Below are 22,024 nucleotides of genomic sequence, written 5' to 3' on the forward strand. Positions count from 1 at the left end.
GTTGCGGCTGTAGGCTTTTATTTTCACTACTTTTATCCAGAAGCAATGTAGAGAAAACACAAACAGGACTGCGGCATTGCAGGAGCTTCCGTTGCTGCTGTAGGCTTTTATTTTCACCACTTTTATCCAGAGGCAATGTAGAGAAAACACAAACAGGACTGCAGCATTGCAGGAGCTTCCGTTGCGGCTGAAGGATTTATTTTCACTACTTTTATCCAGAAGCAATGTAGAGAAAACACAAACAGGACTGCGGCATTGCAGGAGCTTCCGTTGCGGCTGTAGGCTTTTATTTTCACCACTTTTATCCAGAGGCAATGTAGAGAAAACACAAACAGGACTGCGGCATTCCAGGAGCTTCCGTTGCGGCTGTAGGCTTTTATGTTCACTACTTTTATCCAGAAGCAATGTAGAGAAAACACAAACAGGACTGCGGCATTGCAGGAGCTTCCGTTGCTGCTGTAGGCTTTTATTTTCACCACTTTTATCCAGAGGCAATGTAGAGAAAACACAAACAGGACTGCGGCATTCCAGGAGCTTCCGTTGCGGCTGTAGGCTTTTATGTTCACTACTTTTATCCAGAAGCAATGTAGAGAAAACACAAACAGAACTGCGGCAGACTGCAGGAGCTTCCGTTGCTGCTGAAGGCTTTTATTTTCACCACTTTTATCCAGAGGCAATGTAGAGAAAACACAAACAGGACTGCGGCATTCCAGGAGCTTCCGTTGCTGCTGAAGGCTTTTATTTTCACCACATTTATCCAGAGGCAATGTAGAGAAAACACAAACAGGACTGCGGCATTGCAGGAGCTTCCGTTGCTGCTGTAGGCTTTTATTTTCACTACTTTTATCCAGAGGCAATGTAGAGAAAACACAAACAGGACTGCAGCATTTCAGGAGCTTCCGTTGCGGCTGTAGGCTTTTATTTTCACTACTTTTATCCCGAAGCAATGTTGAGAAAACACAAACAGGACTGCAGCTTTCCAGGAGCTTCGTTAAGGCTGTAGGCTTTTATTTTCACCACTTGTAGGCTTTTATTTTCACCACTTTTATCCAGAGGCAATGTAGAGAAAACACAAACAGTACTGCAGCATTCCAGGAGCTTCCGTTGCAGCTGTAGGCTTTTATTTTCATCACTTTTATCCTGAGGCAATGTAGAGAAAACACAAACAGGACTGCAGCATTCCAGGAGCTTCCGTTGGTGCTGAAGGCTTTTATTTTCACCACTTTTATCCAGAGGCAATGTTGAGAAAACACAAACAGGACTGCAGCTTTCCAGGAGCTTCCGTTACGGCTGTAGGCTTTTATTTTCACCATTTTTATCCAGAGGCAATGTAGAGAAAGCACAAACAGGTCTGCAGCATTCCAGGAGCTTCCGTTACAGCTGTAGGCTTTTATTTTCACCACTTTTATCCAGAGGCAATGTAGAGAAAACACAAACAGGACTGCAGCATTCCAGGAGCTTCTGTTGCGGCTGTAGGTTTTTATTTTCACTACTTTTATCCAGAAGCAATGTAGAGAAAACACAAACAGGACTGCGGCATTCCAGGAGCTTCCGTTGCGGCTGTAGGCTTTTATTTTCACCACTTTTATCCAGAGGCAATGTAGAGAAAACACAAACAGGACTGCAGCATTGCAGGAGCTTCCGTTGCTGCTGTAGGCTTTTATTTTCACTACCTTTATCCAGAGGCAATGTAGAGAAAACACAAACAGGACTGCAGCATTTCAGGAGCTTCCGTTGCGGCTGTAGGCTTTTATTTTCACCACTTTCATCCAGAGGCAATGTTGAGAAAACACAAACAGGACTGCAGCTTTCCAGGAGCTTCGTTACGGCTGTAGGCTTTTATTTTCACCACTTTATCCAGAGGCAATGTAGAGAAAACACAAACAGGACTGCAGCATTCCAGGAGCTTCCGTTGCGGCTGTAGGCTTTTATTTTCACCACTTTTATCCAGAGGCAATGTAGAGAAAACACAAACAGGACTGCGGCATTCCAGGAGCTTCCGTTGCGGCTGTAGGCTTTTATGTTCACTACTTTTATCCAGAAGCAATGTAGAGAAAACACAAACAGGACTGCGGCATTGCAGGAGCTTCCGTTGCTGCTGTAGGCTTTTATTTTCACCACTTTTATCCAGAGGCAATGTAGAGAAAACACAAACAGGACTGCGGCATTCCAGGAGCTTCCGTTGCGGCTGTAGGCTTTTATGTTCACTACTTTTATCCAGAAGCAATGTAGAGAAAACACAAACAGAACTGCGGCATTGCAGGAGCTTCCGTTGCTGCTGTAGGCTTTTATTTTCACCACTTTTATCCAGAGGCAATGTAGAGAAAACACAAACAGGACTGCGGCATTCCAGGAGCTTCCGTTGCGGCTGTAGGCTTTTATGTTCACTACTTTTATCCAGAAGCAATGTAGAGAAAACACAAACAGAACTGCGGCATTGCAGGAGCTTCCGTTGCTGCTGAAGGCTTTTATTTTCACCACTTTTATCCAGAGGCAATGTAGAGAAAACACAAACAGGACTGCGGCATTCCAGGAGCTTCCGTTGCTGCTGAAGGCTTTTATTTTCACCACATTTATCCAGAGGCAATGTAGAGAAAACACAAACAGGACTGCGGCATTGCAGGAGCTTCCGTTGCTGCTGTAGGCTTTTATTTTCACTACTTTTATCCAGAGGCAATGTAGAGAAAACACAAACAGGACTGCAGCATTTCAGGAACTTCCGTTGCGGCTGTAGGCTTTTATTTTCACCACTTTTATCCATAAGCAATGTAGAGAAAACACAAACAGGACTGCAGCATTCCAGGAGCATCCGTTGCTGCTGTAGGCTTTTATTTTCACTACTTTTATCCAGAGGCAATGTTGAGATACACAAACAGGACTGCAGCTTTCCGGGAGCTTCGTTACGGCTGTAGGCTTTTATTTTCACCACTTTTATCCAGAGGCAATGTAGAGAAAACACAAACAGGACTGCAGCATTCCAGGAGCTTCCGTTGCGGCTTTAGGCTTTTATTTTCACCACTTTTACCCAAAGGCAATGTAGAGAAAACACAAACAGGACTGCAGCATTCCAGGAGCTTCCATTGCGGCTGTAGGCTTTTATTTTCACTACTTTTATCCAGAAGCAATGTAGAGAAAACACAAACAGGACTGCGGCATTGCAGGAGCTTCCGTTGCTGCTGTAGGCTTTTATTTTCACCACTTTTATCCAGAGGCAATGTAGAGAAAACACAAACAGGACTGCAGCATTGCAGGAGCTTCCGTTGCGGCTGTAGGATTTATTTTCACTACTTTTATCCAGAAGCAATGTAGAGAAAACACAAACAGGACTGCGGCATTGCAGGAGCTTCCGTTGCGGCTGTAGGCTTTTATTTTCACCACTTTTATCCAGAGGCAATGTAGAGAAAACACAAACAGGACTGCGGCATTCCAGGAGCTTCCGTTGCGGCTGTAGGCTTTTATTTTCACTACTTTTATCCAGAAGCAATGTAGAGAAAACACAAACAGGACTGCGGCATTGCAGGAGCTTCCGTTGCTGCTGTAGGCTTTTATTTTCACCACTTTTATCCAGAGGCAATGTAGAGAAAACACAAACAGGACTGCAGCATTGCAGGAGCTTCCGTTGCGGCTGAAGGATTTATTTTCACTACTTTTATCCAGAAGCAATGTAGAGAAAACACAAACAGGACTGCGGCATTGCAGGAGCTTCCGTTGCGGCTGTAGGCTTTTATTTTCACCACTTTTATCCAGAGGCAATGTAGAGAAAACACAAACAGGACTGCGGCATTCCAGGAGCTTCCGTTGCGGCTGTAGGCTTTTATGTTCACTACTTTTATCCAGAAGCAATGTAGAGAAAACACAAACAGGACTGCGGCATTGCAGGAGCTTCCGTTGCTGCTGTAGGCTTTTATTTTCACCACTTTTATCCAGAGGCAATGTAGAGAAAACACAAACAGGACTGCGGCATTCCAGGAGCTTCCGTTGCGGCTGTAGGCTTTTATGTTTACTACTTTTATCCAGAAGCAATGTAGAGAAAACACAAACAGAACTGCGGCATTGCAGGAGCTTCCGTTGCTGCTGAAGGCTTTTATTTTCACCACTTTTATCCAGAGGCAATGTAGAGAAAACACAAACAGGACTGCGGCATTCCAGGAGCTTCCGTTGCTGCTGAAGGCTTTTATTTTCACCACATTTATCCAGAGGCAATGTAGAGAAAACACAAACAGGACTGCGGCATTGCAGGAGCTTCCGTTGCTGCTGTAGGCTTTTATTTTCACTACTTTTATCCAGAGGCAATGTAGAGAAAACACAAACAGGACTGCAGCATTTCAGGAGCTTCCGTTGCGGCTGTAGGCTTTTATTTTCACTACTTTTATCCCGAAGCAATGTTGAGAAAACACAAACAGGACTGCAGCTTTCCAGGAGCTTCGTTAAGGCTGTAGGCTTTTATTTTCACCACTTGTAGGCTTTTATTTTCACCACTTTTATCCAGAGGCAATGTAGAGAAAACACAAACAGTACTGCAGCATTCCAGGAGCTTCCGTTGCAGCTGTAGGCTTTTATTTTCATCACTTTTATCCTGAGGCAATGTAGAGAAAACACAAACAGGACTGCAGCATTCCAGGAGCTTCCGTTGGTGCTGAAGGCTTTTATTTTCACCACTTTTATCCAGAGGCAATGTTGAGAAAACACAAACAGGACTGCAGCTTTCCAGGAGCTTCCGTTACGGCTGTAGGCTTTTATTTTCACCATTTTTATCCAGAGGCAATGTAGAGAAAGCACAAACAGGTCTGCAGCATTCCAGGAGCTTCCGTTACAGCTGTAGGCTTTTATTTTCACCACTTTTATCCAGAGGCAATGTAGAGAAAACACAAACAGGACTGCAGCATTCCAGGAGCTTCTGTTGCGGCTGTAGGTTTTTATTTTCACTACTTTTATCCAGAAGCAATGTAGAGAAAACACAAACAGGACTGCGGCATTCCAGGAGCTTCCGTTGCGGCTGTAGGCTTTTATTTTCACCACTTTTATCCAGAGGCAATGTAGAGAAAACACAAACAGGACTGCAGCATTGCAGGAGCTTCCGTTGCTGCTGTAGGCTTTTATTTTCACTACCTTTATCCAGAGGCAATGTAGAGAAAACACAAACAGGACTGCAGCATTTCAGGAGCTTCCGTTGCGGCTGTAGGCTTTTATTTTCACCACTTTCATCCAGAGGCAATGTTGAGAAAACACAAACAGGACTGCAGCTTTCCAGGAGCTTCGTTACGGCTGTAGGCTTTTATTTTCACCACTTTATCCAGAGGCAATGTAGAGAAAACACAAACAGGACTGCAGCATTCCAGGAGCTTCCGTTGCGGCTGTAGGCTTTTATTTTCACCACTTTTATCCAGAGGCAATGTAGAGAAAACACAAACAGGACTGCGGCATTCCAGGAGCTTCCGTTGCGGCTGTAGGCTTTTATGTTCACTACTTTTATCCAGAAGCAATGTAGAGAAAACACAAACAGGACTGCGGCATTGCAGGAGCTTCCGTTGCTGCTGTAGGCTTTTATTTTCACCACTTTTATCCAGAGGCAATGTAGAGAAAACACAAACAGGACTGCGGCATTCCAGGAGCTTCCGTTGCGGCTGTAGGCTTTTATGTTCACTACTTTTATCCAGAAGCAATGTAGAGAAAACACAAACAGAACTGCGGCATTGCAGGAGCTTCCGTTGCTGCTGTAGGCTTTTATTTTCACCACTTTTATCCAGAGGCAATGTAGAGAAAACACAAACAGGACTGCGGCATTCCAGGAGCTTCCGTTGCGGCTGTAGGCTTTTATGTTCACTACTTTTATCCAGAAGCAATGTAGAGAAAACACAAACAGAACTGCGGCATTGCAGGAGCTTCCGTTGCTGCTGAAGGCTTTTATTTTCACCACTTTTATCCAGAGGCAATGTAGAGAAAACACAAACAGGACTGCGGCATTCCAGGAGCTTCCGTTGCTGCTGAAGGCTTTTATTTTCACCACATTTATCCAGAGGCAATGTAGAGAAAACACAAACAGGACTGCGGCATTGCAGGAGCTTCCGTTGCTGCTGTAGGCTTTTATTTTCACTACTTTTATCCAGAGGCAATGTAGAGAAAACACAAACAGGACTGCAGCATTTCAGGAACTTCCGTTGCGGCTGTAGGCTTTTATTTTCACCACTTTTATCCATAAGCAATGTAGAGAAAACACAAACAGGACTGCAGCATTGCAGGAGCTTCCGTTGCGTCTGTAGGCTTTTATTTTCACCACTTTTATCCAGTGGCAATGTAGAGAAAACACAAACAGTACTGCGGCATTCCAGGAGCTTCCGTTGCAGCTGTAGGCTTTTATTTTCACTACTTTTATCCAGAAGCAATGTAGAGAAAACACAAACAGGACTGCAGCATTCCAGGAGCTTCTGTTGCGGCTTTAGGCTTTTATTTTCACCACTTTTATCCAGAGGCAATGTAGAGAAAACACAAACAGGACTGCGGCATTCCAGGAGCTTCCGTTGCGGCTGTAGGCTTTTATTTTCACTACTTTTATCCAGAAGCAATGTAGAGAAAACACAAACAGGACTGCGGCATTGCAGGAGCTTCCGTTGCTGCTGTAGGCTTTTATTTTCACCACTTTTATCCAGAAGCAATGTAGAGAAAACACAAACAGGACTGCGGCATTCCAGGAGCTTCCGTTGCGGCTGTAGGCTTTTATGTTCACTACTTTTATCCAGAAGCAATGTAGAGAAAACACAAACAGGACTGCAGCATTGCAGGAGCTTCCGTTGCGTCTGTAGGCTTTTATTTTCACCACTTTTATCCAGTGGCAATGTAGAGAAAACACAAACAGTACTGCGGCATTCCAGGAGCTTCCGTTGCAGCTGTAGGCTTTTATTTTCACTACTTTTATCCAGAAGCAATGTAGAGAAAACACAAACAGGACTGCAGCATTCCAGGAGCTTCTGTTGCGGCTTTAGGCTTTTATTTTCACCACTTTTATCCAGAGGCAATGTAGAGAAAACACAAACAGGACTGCGGCATTCCAGGAGCTTCCGTTGCGGCTGTAGGCTTTTATTTTCACTACTTTTATCCAGAAGCAATGTAGAGAAAACACAAACAGGACTGCGGCATTGCAGGAGCTTCCGTTGCTGCTGTAGGCTTTTATTTTCACCACTTTTATCCAGAAGCAATGTAGAGAAAACACAAACAGGACTGCGGCATTCCAGGAGCTTCCGTTGCGGCTGTAGGCTTTTATGTTCACTACTTTTATCCAGAAGCAATGTAGAGAAAACACAAACAGGACTGCGGCATTGCAGGAGCTTCCGTTGCTGCTGAAGGCTTTTATTTTCACCACTTTTATCCAGAGGCAATGTAGAGAAAACACAAACAGGACTGCGGCATTCCAGGAGCTTCCGTTGCTGCTGAAGGCTTTTATTTTCACCACATTTATCCAGAGGCAATGTAGAGAAAACACAAACAGGACTGCGGCATTCCAGGAGCTTCCGTTGCGGCTGTAGGCTTTTATTTTCACTACTTTTATCCAGAAGCAATGTAGAGAAAACACAAACAGGACTGCGGCATTGCAGGAGCTTCCGTTGCTGCTGTAGGCTTTTATTTTCACTACTTTTATCCAGAGGCAATGTAGAGAAAACACAAACAGGACTGCAGCATTTCAGGAGCTTCCGTTGCGGCTGTAGGCTTTTATTTTCACTACTTTTATCCCGAAGCAATGTTGAGAAAACACAAACAGGACTGCAGCTTTCCAGGAGCTTCGTTAAGGCTGTAGGCTTTTATTTTCACCACTTGTAGGCTTTTATTTTCACCACTTTTATCCAGAGGCAATGTAGAGAAAACACAAACAGTACTGCAGCATTCCAGGAGCTTCCGTTGCAGCTGTAGGCTTTTATTTTCATCACTTTTATCCTGAGGCAATGTAGAGAAAACACAAACAGGACTGCAGCATTCCAGGAGCTTCCGTTGCAGCTGTAGGCTTTTATTTTCACCACTTTTATCCAGAGGCAATGTAAACAAATACAGGACTGCAGCTTTCCAGGAACTGCTGTTGCTGATGACTGCAGCATTGTTGTGCCCTTTGTTTTAGGGTCAGGCAAGGCAAAGCACTCTCCCGGGGGCCCTCGAGGGCGTGATCCTGTGCTCCTGCGCACCTGCCTATGGAAAATAATATGTCATCAGCCACTCTGTTGGGGTTGGGGAAGAAAACGTATTTAGAAAGGAAGCCCAATTTTCAGGGATGTGTCTTGCTTTTTTGTGGTCATATCTGTGACAGGATTTGGGGGTGCTGGAGTAATAACAATACCTGGAGGATTTCTAGGGTTCCCTGGAAAGTAATATGTACCTCTATAATCTATGTTCTTTATGCAAACGGGGCTGGGTTTTTCAGAAGTGTTTGTGTTACACACAGTCACCTCTTTGGAAAATACTGACACAAATGCGAGCAAAGGAGAGCATTTATATATCCTATTCACGAGATGAATTGCCCCTAGAGTTGTGGATAAGGCAGGGGTATGTGTCATGCAGTGCTATGTTACGTAACGCTCATGAAAAGTCTTTATTTCCTAATCTGGAAATCAATTGTTCCTTGTTGGGTTACAGCTGTGACATAAGTCTACCATTTCTGTTTGCCCATGACCTGAAAAATCAACAAATTACTATTATGAAGATGAACGAAATGCACTTGGGCCAGGTTCCTATTGGTTGGTTTATTATATCTTTTTCATAAACAATTAAGATCCCCATTTTTCTGTCCAGGTTTAATTCCAATCAATGTTTCTTTGTAAAACATGAGTGGGCATGTGTTTAATGTGTTTTACAGCGATTTACACGGCTGACAAAATATAAATGTTGTGCTGTCACTACTTTGTCCCGTCTAAATAATAAGATTAAAGCAAAATATGGAAACATAATCATAGTTTGGAGTGTAATATACTATATTACCTATATACTATATTACGCTATTAGCGGCATGGCTACCCCCTTACCGGGTATCGGGTCCGGGCTCCTTGAATAAGGAATTACCAGGCCATTCCGACCTTGGAGGGCCTGGTATTTCCCCATTCAAGGAACCCGGACCCGGTACATCCCCATTCCCATTTGAGCCCCCTTAGGGTTCAATGGGAATGGGGAGGGTGCTAACAACGGGCCCGTTGTTAGCACCCTGGTCTGCTCGCGGGACTTGCTAAGGACGCTTGGTTTCACCAGGCGTCCTTAGCGGGTCCCGCGAGCAGAACTCGTAATGAGGCGGTAAGGGGTTGATGGCTTCGGCACCTTTACCGGTGCCATTCACCCCTTACCGCCTACCTCGTAATGACCCCCATTGACTCTAAAGGGATGGTTCCCTTACTTCTGCGATATCTACTGGATTGATAATGCCTTCCTTGCTTCTAGTATTTGAAAGAAAAAACTCTAGGCTGCGTCTATATGAGTAAAGATTCTGAAAAAGACGGCCGTATTGAAGTGAAACATTTCCACTTTAGTAAATAATGACACACATAGAAGTAGGTTTCTCTAACATTTGTATTAAAGGGGCCGGTCCAATAAAGGCACCTTATACACTGGAGCTTATCCGACTGGATATGCTGGACCTGCCATTAGGGGATGCTGGCACTTCCATTCGGATATGTCTTTGAATCAATATGATGTGGACTTTATGGGCCATGCATTTAAAAGCTGGTATGAATTGGGTGGCGTGGAAATTGTTACTAGTATTTTGGTGCAATCTTGTAGATGAGTAGACAATATAATCAGCAGTGTGTTGCAATCTTCTAATTTACAACCAATTCCAGAATGGCAAATGTAATGGCAGATTATGTACGATAAATATCATCAGCGCTAGTGGACTCGTCTCTGTACAGTCCTTGCTAATGAAGTCTATTTGCCTTCCAGACAGAACCCAAAAGGTATGTTTTCTTTCTCCATTTGTGGAATGTTGCCCCACTCCGGTATAAGAGTCAGCCACACTTGATACTCTTCTCCCCCACCTCTGTTTGAGAGGAAGGAGGGACTAAAGGACTGTGACGACAAAGGTGTAGTAGGAGTAATGATGATTATCATATGTAACCTTCCATAATCCTCTGTCCACCCTAATCTTATCAGTGTCCTTACTGATAAATACATAGTAGGTGGTGACCCCACACTCTCTGCCACTACGTGGATCAACACATTTTGTATTTATTTATTTATTTATTGAACATTTCTATGGCGCCTATACAGCAAAAAGTGTTTCCAGGCGCCACCAGACAAAGAGGGGGGAAGGGACAGAGGAGAAAAAACAACAGTAACAGTTGTACTCGGCCTTGTGACATTTGGATCGTGCAAGGGCAGAACAAGAAGGCCAGGGGTACGTGGCAGGTGGAGATAAGGATGTGATAAGGAAATGGGAAGAGGGAAAAGTGCAAGTAGGGATGGTTCCTGGGGGGTGGGCAAGTGCGAGGGGGAGCTCAAGAGGGCAAGTGCCAGGGGAGACCAGGGGTGGGGTGCAGTAGTGCAAAGAGTGGGACGGACCAGACTCTGCAGGCTAGTCAGGGAAGGGAGCCCAAGGGCAAGTGCTGGTAAGAGGGGCTCAGGGGGGACTAGTCAAAGGAAGGCCCCAGTAAGGCTCATAGGGGACACAGGCAATCAGTCACAGCAGCAGGAGGAGGCTAGCAAGGGGGGGAGGGAAGTAGGAGGAGAAAAGGAAGGTCTTGAGAAGCTTCTGGAACTTAAGGAGGTCCAGCTCAAGGTATAGAGGGGCGGGAGGCCGTTCCAGAGGAAGGCTCCTGTAGATGAAAGAGATCTACCCTCCTCCCCACTCTCTGCTTGGAGAAACATCTGATCTGTAGAGAGTTGGCGCTAGAAGACCGTCTAGCAGTGAGGTATTTAGGGAGAGAGAGTCGGATGTAGCGAGGTCCCAGGCCTCAGAAAGCCTTGTGGATGATGCAGAGGATCTTGAATTTGATTCTTGCAGTCACCAAGAGCCAGTGGAGAGATTTTAAGGGTGGAGAGATGCGGTTCCTGGGCTTCAGGCCAGCTAGCACTAGAAACACAACAAAGTGAAATGAGATACATGTAACAGGTGTCAGACAAGTTTTTAAACAGATAAACAGGAACTAAAAATGCCCAAACGTGAATTACAAATGCAGGTGAAAATGGCCAAGTGTAAACACAGAGACCAGATTCAGAAATTACCAAATGCTAATTCCAAATGCAGGTGAAAAGGGACAAGTTTAAACACAGAGGGCCTCATTACGACCCAGGCACTAAGTGGTTAACAGCGCCGTAAAAGGCTGCAGCGCCATTAACCACTTAGCGCCTTACTACGAGGTCCCTTTGCGGGACCCGACCTGAACGGCTGGTCTGGACCAGCCGTTAAAGTAGGGACCCGCAAAGGGACCTCGCAGGCAATTACGGTACTGCAATTTGCGGTACCGTAATTGCCACCTTCCCCATTCCCATTGAGCCCTATGGGGCAAAAATGGGAATGGGGAAGGGCCATGGTGAAATGGGGAAATACCGCCCTGCCAACCTTGGAATGGGGCGGTATTTCACCATGGCGGACTCGTTACAACACCGGCACCAACCATGGTGCTAATAGCGCCATGGTTTAGCGTTGGTGTTGTAATGAGGGTGAAAGACAGCAAAAAAATGGCCAAATTCGAATTACAAATGCAGGTGAAAAAAGCCATGTTTAAACAAAGACAAATGTAGGTGAAAAAGGACAAGTTTAAACACAGAGACACGATTCAAAAATGCCCAATTGCGAATTACAAATTCAGGTGAAAAAGGCCATGTTTAAACACAGAGACAGGATAAAAAATGCCCAAATTCGAATTACAAATGCAGGTGAAAAAGGCCAAGTTTTAACACAATACGTTCAGAACATTATCAAAGGGTTCAGAATGAAGATAAATTGCTTTGCAGGAAATGTAAAGGCTGCAAGAGTAGACAATGAATGAAGAATCAAGTGGCAGACCAGAAAATGGCTTTGAGTGCAATGAGGGGCAATTTGAAGGCAAAAGTCTTGGAAGTCCGGTATTCGGTGAGGCGGGAGGTAGGGGCACACTGATGGAGAACCATGAGTCATGAGACAGCGGTAGGGAGGGGGAACAAGGAAACGCAAACCATGCAGAGAGTAAAGGAACAGCAGAGCGGTATGAACCGCATGTAGACTTCACCAGGGAAGGAGCGTGAATGAGAACTACAGCCCCTGTAATGGAGTCAGGGACAGTGCCACCAATATAGGGAAGGACAGAGGTGCCCAGCCACAGTGTGTGATTCCGGCCAGGGATTGGAGCGGAGAACAAGGAGGCAGTCGTAAAAGAAATCTGCAGGACAGGTGGCAAGAACGTCTCCCGGCACTTCGGCACGCCCAGACAGGGTTGTGCAGGGCCTTCAAACGTGGACCTTTGAGCAGGGGTGCGGCTCTTGTCTGCCGGCTCCCTGGATTGGCCTCAGCACAAGCGAGGCAGCCAGTCAGTGAGGAGGAGGGCAGGCATCCAAGAACAAATAGGTATCTGTAAATGGGAATGGCAGCGGCCATCACAGAAAGGAATCGCTGGCCCAGATTTTACAGAGAAACCCAACTAGGTTTACTTGGGAACGATGGCAGGGCCTGCAATTTGGATTCCTCGTGCTGGCATATAAACTCTGGACACAGAAAGACTGAAAACAAATGTGAATTGGTTGACACTAGCGTAGCTGGAGCCCCTGCAGCCCCCAAAGTCCAGGGTGCCCTGCCACACCAGGTCTGGGCGGGCAGGCCCAGCCCTCACCCATAAGAGTAAAGAATGGGCTGGGGCTCGCAGTACGGGAAGGAGATGCTCCACCTCAGGCTCAGAAGGGCTAGGAGCTGAACGTGGCATGTGGCACATGTGACATGTCACGTTCTGCTACTACCCCTTCTCTGGCTTCATTGCGCTGTGTCATATACAGGTACCATGGAGCTCTCCCAGCTTCCTGGTTCATGTCTGTAAGCAGCCCGGACGAGCTGGGAGGCCTGGAGTGACATAGCAGGCTTAAGCTGGAAATAGATAAGGAGGCATTTTTTCAAAATAAAATCTCTATATGCATTTGCATGTGTGAGGTGTGTGTCAGATGTATGTATATGGTATGGGTCAGTGATTGGGTGAATGAGGATGAATGTGATAGTGTGTTTGAATGTGCTGGGTGTGTGGGTACTTGTGTGCCTGTGTGGAGAGTGCAGTGTGAGTGGATGTGATAGAAGGTGTAGAGTAACTGGTGGGTGAATGGGTATGATTCAACTGGTGGGTGAATGGGTATGAATTTGATAGTGTGTTTGAATGTTCTGGGTTGGTGGGTGTGTGCCTGTGTGGGGAGTACATTTTAAGTTGATGTGAGAAAACGTGCATGGGTGAATGGGTATTAATGTGATAGTGTACCTTTGAATGTTCTGGGTGGTTGTGTGCATGTGTAGAGAATACAATGTGAGAGAAGGTTTATGGGTGAGTGAATGGCGGGTGAATGAGTATGAATGTGATACTGTCTGTTTGAATGTTCTGGTGGGTGAATGCATGCGGAGAATACAATGTGAGTGGGTGTGAGAGAAGATGTATGAATAACTGACTGGTCGATGAATGGCTATGAAAGTGATAGTGCATGTTTGAATGTTCTGGGTGGGTGGGTGTGTGTATGTGTGCCTGTGTGGAGAGTGCAGTGTGAGTGGATGTGAGAACAAGTGTATGAGTGAGTGTGACTGGTGGGTGAATGGGTATGAATGTGATAGTGTGTGTTTGAATGTTCTGGGTGGCTGGGTGCATACCTGTGTGGACAATGCAGTGTGAGTGGATGTGAGATAAGGTATATGAATGAGTGTGACTGGTGGCTGAATGGGTATGAATGTGATAGTGTGTGTTTGAATGTTCTGGGTCGGTGTATGTGTGTGCCTGTGTAGATGTGAATGGATGTGAGAGAAGGTTAATGGGGGAGTAAATGGCAGGTAAATGAGTCGTCTGAATGTGATACTGTCTGTTTGAATGTTCTGGGTGAGAGGGTATGTGCCTGTGTGCAAGTGTGGAGAGTGCAGTTTGAGTGGATGTGAGAAAAAGTGTGTGAGTGAGTGCGACTGGTGGGTGAATGGGTATGAATGTGATAGTGTGTATTCAAATGTTCTGGGTGGCTGGGTGCATACCTGTGTGGAGAATGCAGTGTGAGTGGATGTGAGAGAAGGTATATGAGTGACTGACTGGTCGGTGAATGGGTATAAATGTGATAGTATTTGTTTTAATCTACTGGGTGGGTGGGTGTCTGCCGGTGCAGAGGATGCAATGTGAGTGGATGTGAGTGACTTGCGGGTGAATTAATATAAAGGTGATACTGTCTGTCTGAATGTTCTGGGTGTGTTCCTGTGTGGAGATTCCAATGTGAGTGGTGTGAAAGAAGGTGTATGAGTGACTGACTTGTGGGTGAATGTGTATTAATGTGATAGTGTGTGTTTGAATGTTCTGGGTTGGTGGGTGTGTGTCTGTTTAGAGAATGCATTGTGAATGGATGTGAGAGAAGGTTTATGGTTGAGTGAATGGCGGGTGAATGACCATGAATGTGATACTCTCTGAATGTTTTGGGTGTGTGGGTACGTGCCTATGTGGAGACTGCAGTGTGAGTGGATGTGAGAAAAGGTGTATGAATGAGTGACTGGTATGTGAATGGTTATGATTGTTTTAGTGTGTGTTTGAATGATCTGGGTTGGTGGCTGTGTGCCTCAGTGCAGTGTGAGTGGATGTGAGAGAAAGTGTATTAGTGAGTGTGACCGGTGGATTAATGTTTCTGAATATGATATTGTGGTATTTAATGTTCTGGGTGGGTGAGTGGGCGTGTGTCTATGTGGAGTGTGCACTGTGAATGGATGTGAGAGAAGGTGTATGAGTGACTGACTGACAAACCTGTTTTTGTTGGTTTGTGCTTCCTTGCTACGTTGCGTCGCAATCACATACTTCTGGCAAATACTGACAACCTCCACTAAAACAATTCACCAGCCACCACTGATTGGCAGTATATTTGGGACTAGGTGCCACCCCTTCTTTCTACACTAGGTGAAACATTTAAGGTTTGATTGAAAAACATGCTTACATCTTTAACCTGGAGTAGTGTGTGCTCCTGGAGCTGCAGCTGCATAATCATCATTGACATTGCGCACATGTGGTGTTCCGGGCCAGCATGAAGTGTGGCATGCCCTGTGCTTTGTTAAGGCGCTTAGGGAGGGGGTTCCTCAGCATGGCTCACAGGGGCCCCCCAAATGTTGTGCTACGCCACTGGGACGAAGAACACTGGACCCAAAGTCAGCTGACAATGAACCTCCATCTGTCAGCTTGCAGTGAAGGAGGTATTGGGGAAGCCTACATGTCCATATACTATTCACCAAAACCAACAAACCTCCTCCAGATGTCGCTACTCGCATAACAGCATAATTATGTATGGCATATTTCCCTAAAAGGACAGCTTCCTCCTTGCCTGAAGTCCTCACTGATGTCCCGAAAGTTCAAGTCCTGGTCAGAGTTGTCAGTTCCTGGGGCCTTAGCGGGAGTGTTGACGACTGCTGCACCTGTGACAGAAGGGATTGGTCATCATTAATAGCATCAGCCACTCAGCTTGGTTTCCTGTGCCTGGGTCACATAGGAAGGAGGCTTGTAGTCTCTCCTCTGCTTATGGTGACATTGTTCAGGTCTATGGGTGGATCCCTTTCATTCTTCAGGAGGAGGAAGAAACATGCCTCTGCTTTCCCGCAACTTTATTCTCCTTGATGATAAACAATAGTCCAGGCCACAAAGGTATAGATTGCACGTCCACCGTTCAGGGGAAAGCAGATCAGCCACATGCATATTTAGCTGATCCTATCTGGTCTCTCCAAGTAGGTTACTTATATGTTTTAGCAGGACACATTGCCCACTTCTGTGAAGATGGACCACAGCACAAGCACAGCCACCTGTGTGCTATATTCCTATGCACTCTGACAGGTGGCATAGAAAAGAACAGGTCTGCCGGCGTGCATCACATAGATGTGCTGAATAGAAAATGCGTGCAGCTCTCACAGAACTTTGAAACAGCCAGTAGATTTTGCAGCTTTACCATTCATGACTCAGACAGTGTGACAGTTCAGGACACTAAACCTGGCGTGCCACAATTGTGCCATATTAATGGTGACACCCGTTGGGAACTACTCTTGCCATACTTCCTTTCCTCTAAGGCCATCATTAATGTCTACCTGAATGGCACTGTCATGGTCCAGGGCTCTCAGCCTAACCTCCTCCTTCTCGATAGGCTTCTTCCGTTGCTCATCAACTTCCTCCCTTCACCTGCCTCCCCTCCTTCAGCCACGCCTCTGGCACCTCTGCCAGCACCGATGGGTGTACCACATTCTTGTACCCCTCCCCGGAAGACCTTCAAAAGTGGCAACCTGCTCCACTTAACTACCCTCAATGCTTGCTCTGCAGTCAAACACCACTCTGCCACCTCCATGAAGACCTGGGCCTCACGTCCTCGCCCTCACAGAGACGTGGTTCATGGCCGGCTCTGTAACGAGTTTTGACACTCTTATCCCAGAGGGCTAAAATATCTTCACCAAGCCCAGGCCTAACCGGTCCAGGGGTGGAGTGGCCCTCATTTTCCCTGATTGGGTCCTGCTACTATAATACCCCCTCAGTCCTACTATTCCATTCTTATCCTTCCTGACCTTTCCTCTGCCTTTGATACAGTCAATCATACCACCCTTTAAAATGGCTCTGTGATACCCTTGTCATGGACCTCGCCCTGGACTGGTTGACCTAATTCCTCTCTGACAACCTTCCCTGGTTCAACTTGGCCCTTTTCTCTCCTCCATCTCACTCTCCACCTGTGGTGTCCCTCAGGGCTCCATCCTCTTGCCTTGGCTTTTTTTTATTTATTTTTATTAATACTTGAATTTAATCACAAGATAATGATTTTTACAAGGTTAAGAGAACCGAACAGAGACACCCAGACTCATCCTCTTGAGGTAGCTACTTCATCGTTTGTTGATCCACTAGTTAGATATCCATGCAGTCTGGCCGAAAATGTATGCTGTTTCTTAGACTGGGCCATTTTCCATCGTCTCGTTTGTGGATTGAATTGTCATTTTTAACGCCAGGTCTATACGTTTCACTGCAGCTATGGTCCATCTTCTGGTTTCCCCAGATATCAGTGTGTTCCAAATGGACTCCAGATCTGCCGTTCAAGGATCAATAAGTAATGATGCCAAGTAGACACAATGATTCTGGATTGTCTCTGGGCACATCAGCACAAGATGTTTGAGTGTTTCTGGGGAGTCATGTTTTTTACACAGATGGCATCCAGTTTCTGCCGATGCTGATCTGATTGATGTAATTTCTTGCGTTAGGAGCAAATTAAGTCTAGCTTTCATGAATAGGGTCCGCAATACTTTATTAGGGAACTTAATGCAGTAATTTTGCGGTTCTTTGACTTTGTTAAAAGTTGAAGGAAGATGAGTCATCAGTTTGTTTGCACTTGCTTTCTTGATAGTGGCAATCCAGTCGTTCAATTCCATCTTATTTTTTACTCTCTGTCGATTGTTCCTCAGATCCTCCTCTGAACATGCCACCTCGTTCAGTATATCTTTTTGACGTGCGACCCATGTTTTCAGGCACTTACATTGTTTGTCCTCAGTTCTTCCGCGATAATGTTGTAGATAGGTAAAGAATCTGCTACTAGAATTTTCAGATACAGTAGAATCGCATTCTGTTCAACTTGCTTTGGCTTTTTAACATCTGCCTTGCCCCTCTAGCCCACTTTATTTCTGCCTTCTCTCTTAACTTTCAGTGTTATGCGGAGGACACGCAGCTCTCTTTCAAGCTTCCGTCCTCCTCCTGCCTCCTCCTCTTCCTCTCTCATTCCTGCCTGTCTGCTATTCAGGCATGGTGTACTGCTAACGATCTCTGCCTTATTGCCAGTAAAACTTAGATCCTTCTCATTGGGACCCCAGCTCCCTCCTTCCCTCCAACACCCTGGCCACCCTCCATGGGCCCTCTCCCTGCACCCTCCTGTGAGGCAAAAAACCTTGGTGTCTTCTTCGACTCCTCTCTCTCCTTCTCTCCTCACATCACTGACCTTGCCAAGAAGGCCCTCTTTCAGCTGCACCTCCTCAAAGGCATTTTCCATTTCCCCACCTACACCCAGAAACCCAATGTCTCCAGAGCGCTGGTCCTCCCCAGGCTGGACTATTGCAACAGCTTCTTCCTCAATCTTCCAAACTCCTCCCTACACCGTCTTGAACTAATCCAGAATAGGGCTGCAAGACGTATCCTTGGCCTCAAGCCTAGGCACCGCATCTCTCCAGCCCTATAATTTTTCCACTGGCTCCTGGTTGCTGCGAGGATCAAGTTTAAGATCCTCTGCATTATCCATAATGCTGTTTGTGGCCTGGGACCATGCTATATCCAACTCTCTCTCCCTAAATAGCTCCCTGCTAGATCTCTCTGCAGATCAGATGCTTTTCCAAGCATGAGTGGGGTGTAGATCTCTCGCCTCCGCAGGTGCCTCCCTCTGGAATGGCCTCCCTGTCCCTCTCAGACTTAAGTTGGATATCCTTAAGTTCCAGAAGCTTCTTAAGACCCTTATTTCTCTTCCTCCTGCTCTCTCTCCCTCACCTGCTAATGTCCCCCTCTGCCTCTTTTGACTGGGTGCCTGGGTCCTTCAGATTCTTACAGGGCAGCTGGTCCTCCTCGTCCAGTCTACTCCTGCACTTGGTCTCCCTGATCCCCGCTACCTGCACTTGTCCTTCCGGGCTCACTCCCCCTGCACCAGCTTGGCTGGGCCTGCACCCACTGAGCCCTTACAGCCCCGTCCCTCGCACCCCCCCCTTCATTCTCTGCATTACCCTTGCTCTGTCCACCTGGTATCCCCTGGCACTCTCTTACCCCACATGCCCTTCCTCCCAGACCAGCACTCCCCCTTGCACTTCTTGTTAGTGCAATTGCACGATCCAAATGTCACAAGGGCTAGTAGGACCGTTTTCTGTTTTTCTTCCTCCCTATTGCCCCCCTCTTGTCTTGTTGCACCTTGAAACACCTTGTGTATAGGCGCATTATAAATGCTAAATAAATAAAATAAACATATGGGCCCATCCCTCACAGCCCAAAACCGTGCAACCAGGAAGGGGAGGTCAGCAACAATGACACATGTGTAACATTTGGTTTGAGGATTGTGGTCTGAGCCACGCAAATAAAGAGGCAGCACAGAACAGGCACCCAGTCTTGAGCAGAAAGGGCCTGAGGGGGAGGATAGGGAGCTGGCGGGTCTGCAGCAGCTTGACTGCCTCTCATAGCTACTAGCAAGAGACTGGTCTCAGCCTGTTGCAGGTGGAGGACAAGGCAGGCGTAGCAAGTGGGGACACATTGAATGCATTTTGTAAAACTATGTTTTGGGTTCTGTCTGGAAGGAAGAGGGTCTCCATTAGAAAGGATGGTAGTAAAATTAGAATGGATGTAAGGGGCATTCTGTGTGGTAATATAAGCACAGCTAATCTCCCTGCACCCTGTTATTGTGATGGCTTATAATATAATGACCAGGTGGTAATACAAATTCACCATTTGTTTGCGCTGTTGTCAGTTACATATGTGTGTAATGCAAATATGTGAGTCACTTTAATAAAAAGAGACCACAACTAAGGTTGTGGAGTTAAGCATCATGATCTGAGCCTTTCCCTATTGTTTTTTGTTGTTGACAAATGCAACTTTTCAAAATGATTTTTTTACTAGATTGTATTACTTTTTTTTACAACAAAAAAGTTGGATGGGGGTTGCATCCCCCTTTCACCCTCAAGCCCAGACCCCCCTATATACCATTCTCATACTTACCATCTATAGTTTTCAGGTTTAAAAAAGTGATAAAGAAATCAGCCAAAATAGATTCGGCAAAAGTGTGGAATACCAAGGTACATTCGTTTATATTGGATTGGATTATATTAAACAAAAATGTGTGTACATTCTCCATTTGTGTCTGACACAAATCCACCTTAAAAACACAATGCACACCAAAGGAAATTAGTTTCTTAATAAGGTCACCAGGGACTATTTCCCCCAAATATAAATTGCAATCAGAGTTTATGATATGATATGATAGTTTATTTATATAGAACCTATACACAATGACATTCCTACAGGCCATGAACAGTAAGGATGTGAAATTAACTATCGTACTCGGCCTGACGACATTTCAGATAGTGCAAGAGCTAAGACATAGATAAGGAAAGGAGCGGGAGAGTGGGATGGAAATGGAAACAGATAAGCGACCACCGTACTAGGCCTGACGACATTTCTGGTAGAGCCGGAGATTAACAAAACTTGAGGGAGAGGGGTGCAGAAAGGGAGGGGAGGAAGCGACTATCGTACTAGGCCTGACGACAATTCTGGTAGAGCTGGAGAAATCAAAAGGTGAGGGAGAGGGGTGCAGAAAGGGCACGGAGGAACAAAACAGGAGACTATCGTACTAGGCCTGACACATTTCAGATAGTGCTTCAAGGAGGGAGGAAAAAAACAAGTAAGGGGAGGGGGGAGGAGGCAGACAAGGTTGCTATCATACTAGGTCCAGGGTCAATTCTGATAGAGTAAGTGCATAGAGGAAAGTAAGGGGAGGAGGGGAAGAGATAGGAAAAGGGAGAAAGGGAGAGGAGGAGGGAACAGAGAGTAAGCAGTCAAAAAGAGTGGAGAAGCAAGAGGGGAGAGTGAATACAAGTGCAGAAGTCAGTAGTAACACAAAATGTTGCAAGCCCTTATGCCGGTTGTATTGATGTTTCCATTTATTTTCAAGTACCCCCTCCAACCTGCTCCTGAAGACTGGTCCGATAGAACAGGGAGTAGAGTGCTCGCTTTGACATCTGTGCAGAGCCTGCTGACACAGGTTCGAATCCCGGCAGGGCCAAACTCAGCGTTTTATCCTTCCGAGGTCAATAAATGAGCACCACACACCATGGGTAATAATAAGCAGCGCTCAGATACCTGGGAGTTCGTAGCACTATATAAATGCTAAATTAATATTATTATATAAAATTGCACCAGGGGTATGATTTCTGCCAATCATGCAGCTGGAAAGTAGGGCTTGCACCAACAGTATAAACCTGCATTCCTTTCCACCCCGCTACACCATTCCCCCGGGTCCTGTGGTTTGTCCCCACTTCCCACCTGTCTTGGTCCCCTCACACCTTCATTGCCTCACCCACGAATCTACCCATTTTTTCTCCCCCTTGCACTACTTTCCTGCCACATGCTGCCCTGGTCCCTCACCACCCGCCCCATCTTCCATCGCATATAAAAAAAAACACTTACGCCTTTTTCTATCTTGCATGGCAGCCATTTTATTTTAGAAGGAGATGGAGTCAGCTTTCTAGTCCTGCACCCAATTCCTTAAAAAAATATATGTGCACCCTGAAGGGATCCCAGTAACGTTATGCATCTGGGTGGAGTGGTCTTAGCCGGTAATACCAGTGAGCCAGGGTGGGCTTCACTCGGGCCCACTATGGCTGAGTCTAGTGGCCCATTACCAGCCAAGCCCAACCCCTAAACTCTAAAGGCCCATTACCAGCCAAGCCCAACCCCCAAACTCTAGTAGCCCATTGCCAGCGAAGCCCAACCCCCAAACTCTAGTGGCCCATTGCCAGCCAAGTCCAACCCCCAAACTCTAGTGGCCAATTACCAGCCAGGTCCAACCCCCAAACTGTAGTAGCCCATTGCCAGCCAGGTCCAACCCCCAAACTCTAGTGGCCCATTGCCAGTCAAGTCCAACCCCCAAACAGGTGCATAACACTGCATTAATTAACGTAGCAAGACAACTACTAACCCCTCAAGGTGTTTATGTGCTGGAGATAGCCTAGCAGGTTGAGCACTTGCTTCCATGTGGTGGTCACCGCCTGTAGGATAGAGGTCCAACTAACAGCAGTAGGGATTCATTCAACACCTCTACTAAAATGGTGTAACAAGAGCTGTTATTAACAACAATACATATATATTTTAATGTCACTACTCTCCACGGCACCACATTGCTA

The sequence above is a fragment of the Ambystoma mexicanum genome, chromosome 3p (genome assembly GCF_040938575.1).
Source record: "Ambystoma mexicanum isolate Mex_15411 chromosome 3p, UKY_AmexF1_1, whole genome shotgun sequence".
Lineage (NCBI taxonomy): Eukaryota > Metazoa > Chordata > Amphibia > Caudata > Ambystomatidae > Ambystoma > Ambystoma mexicanum.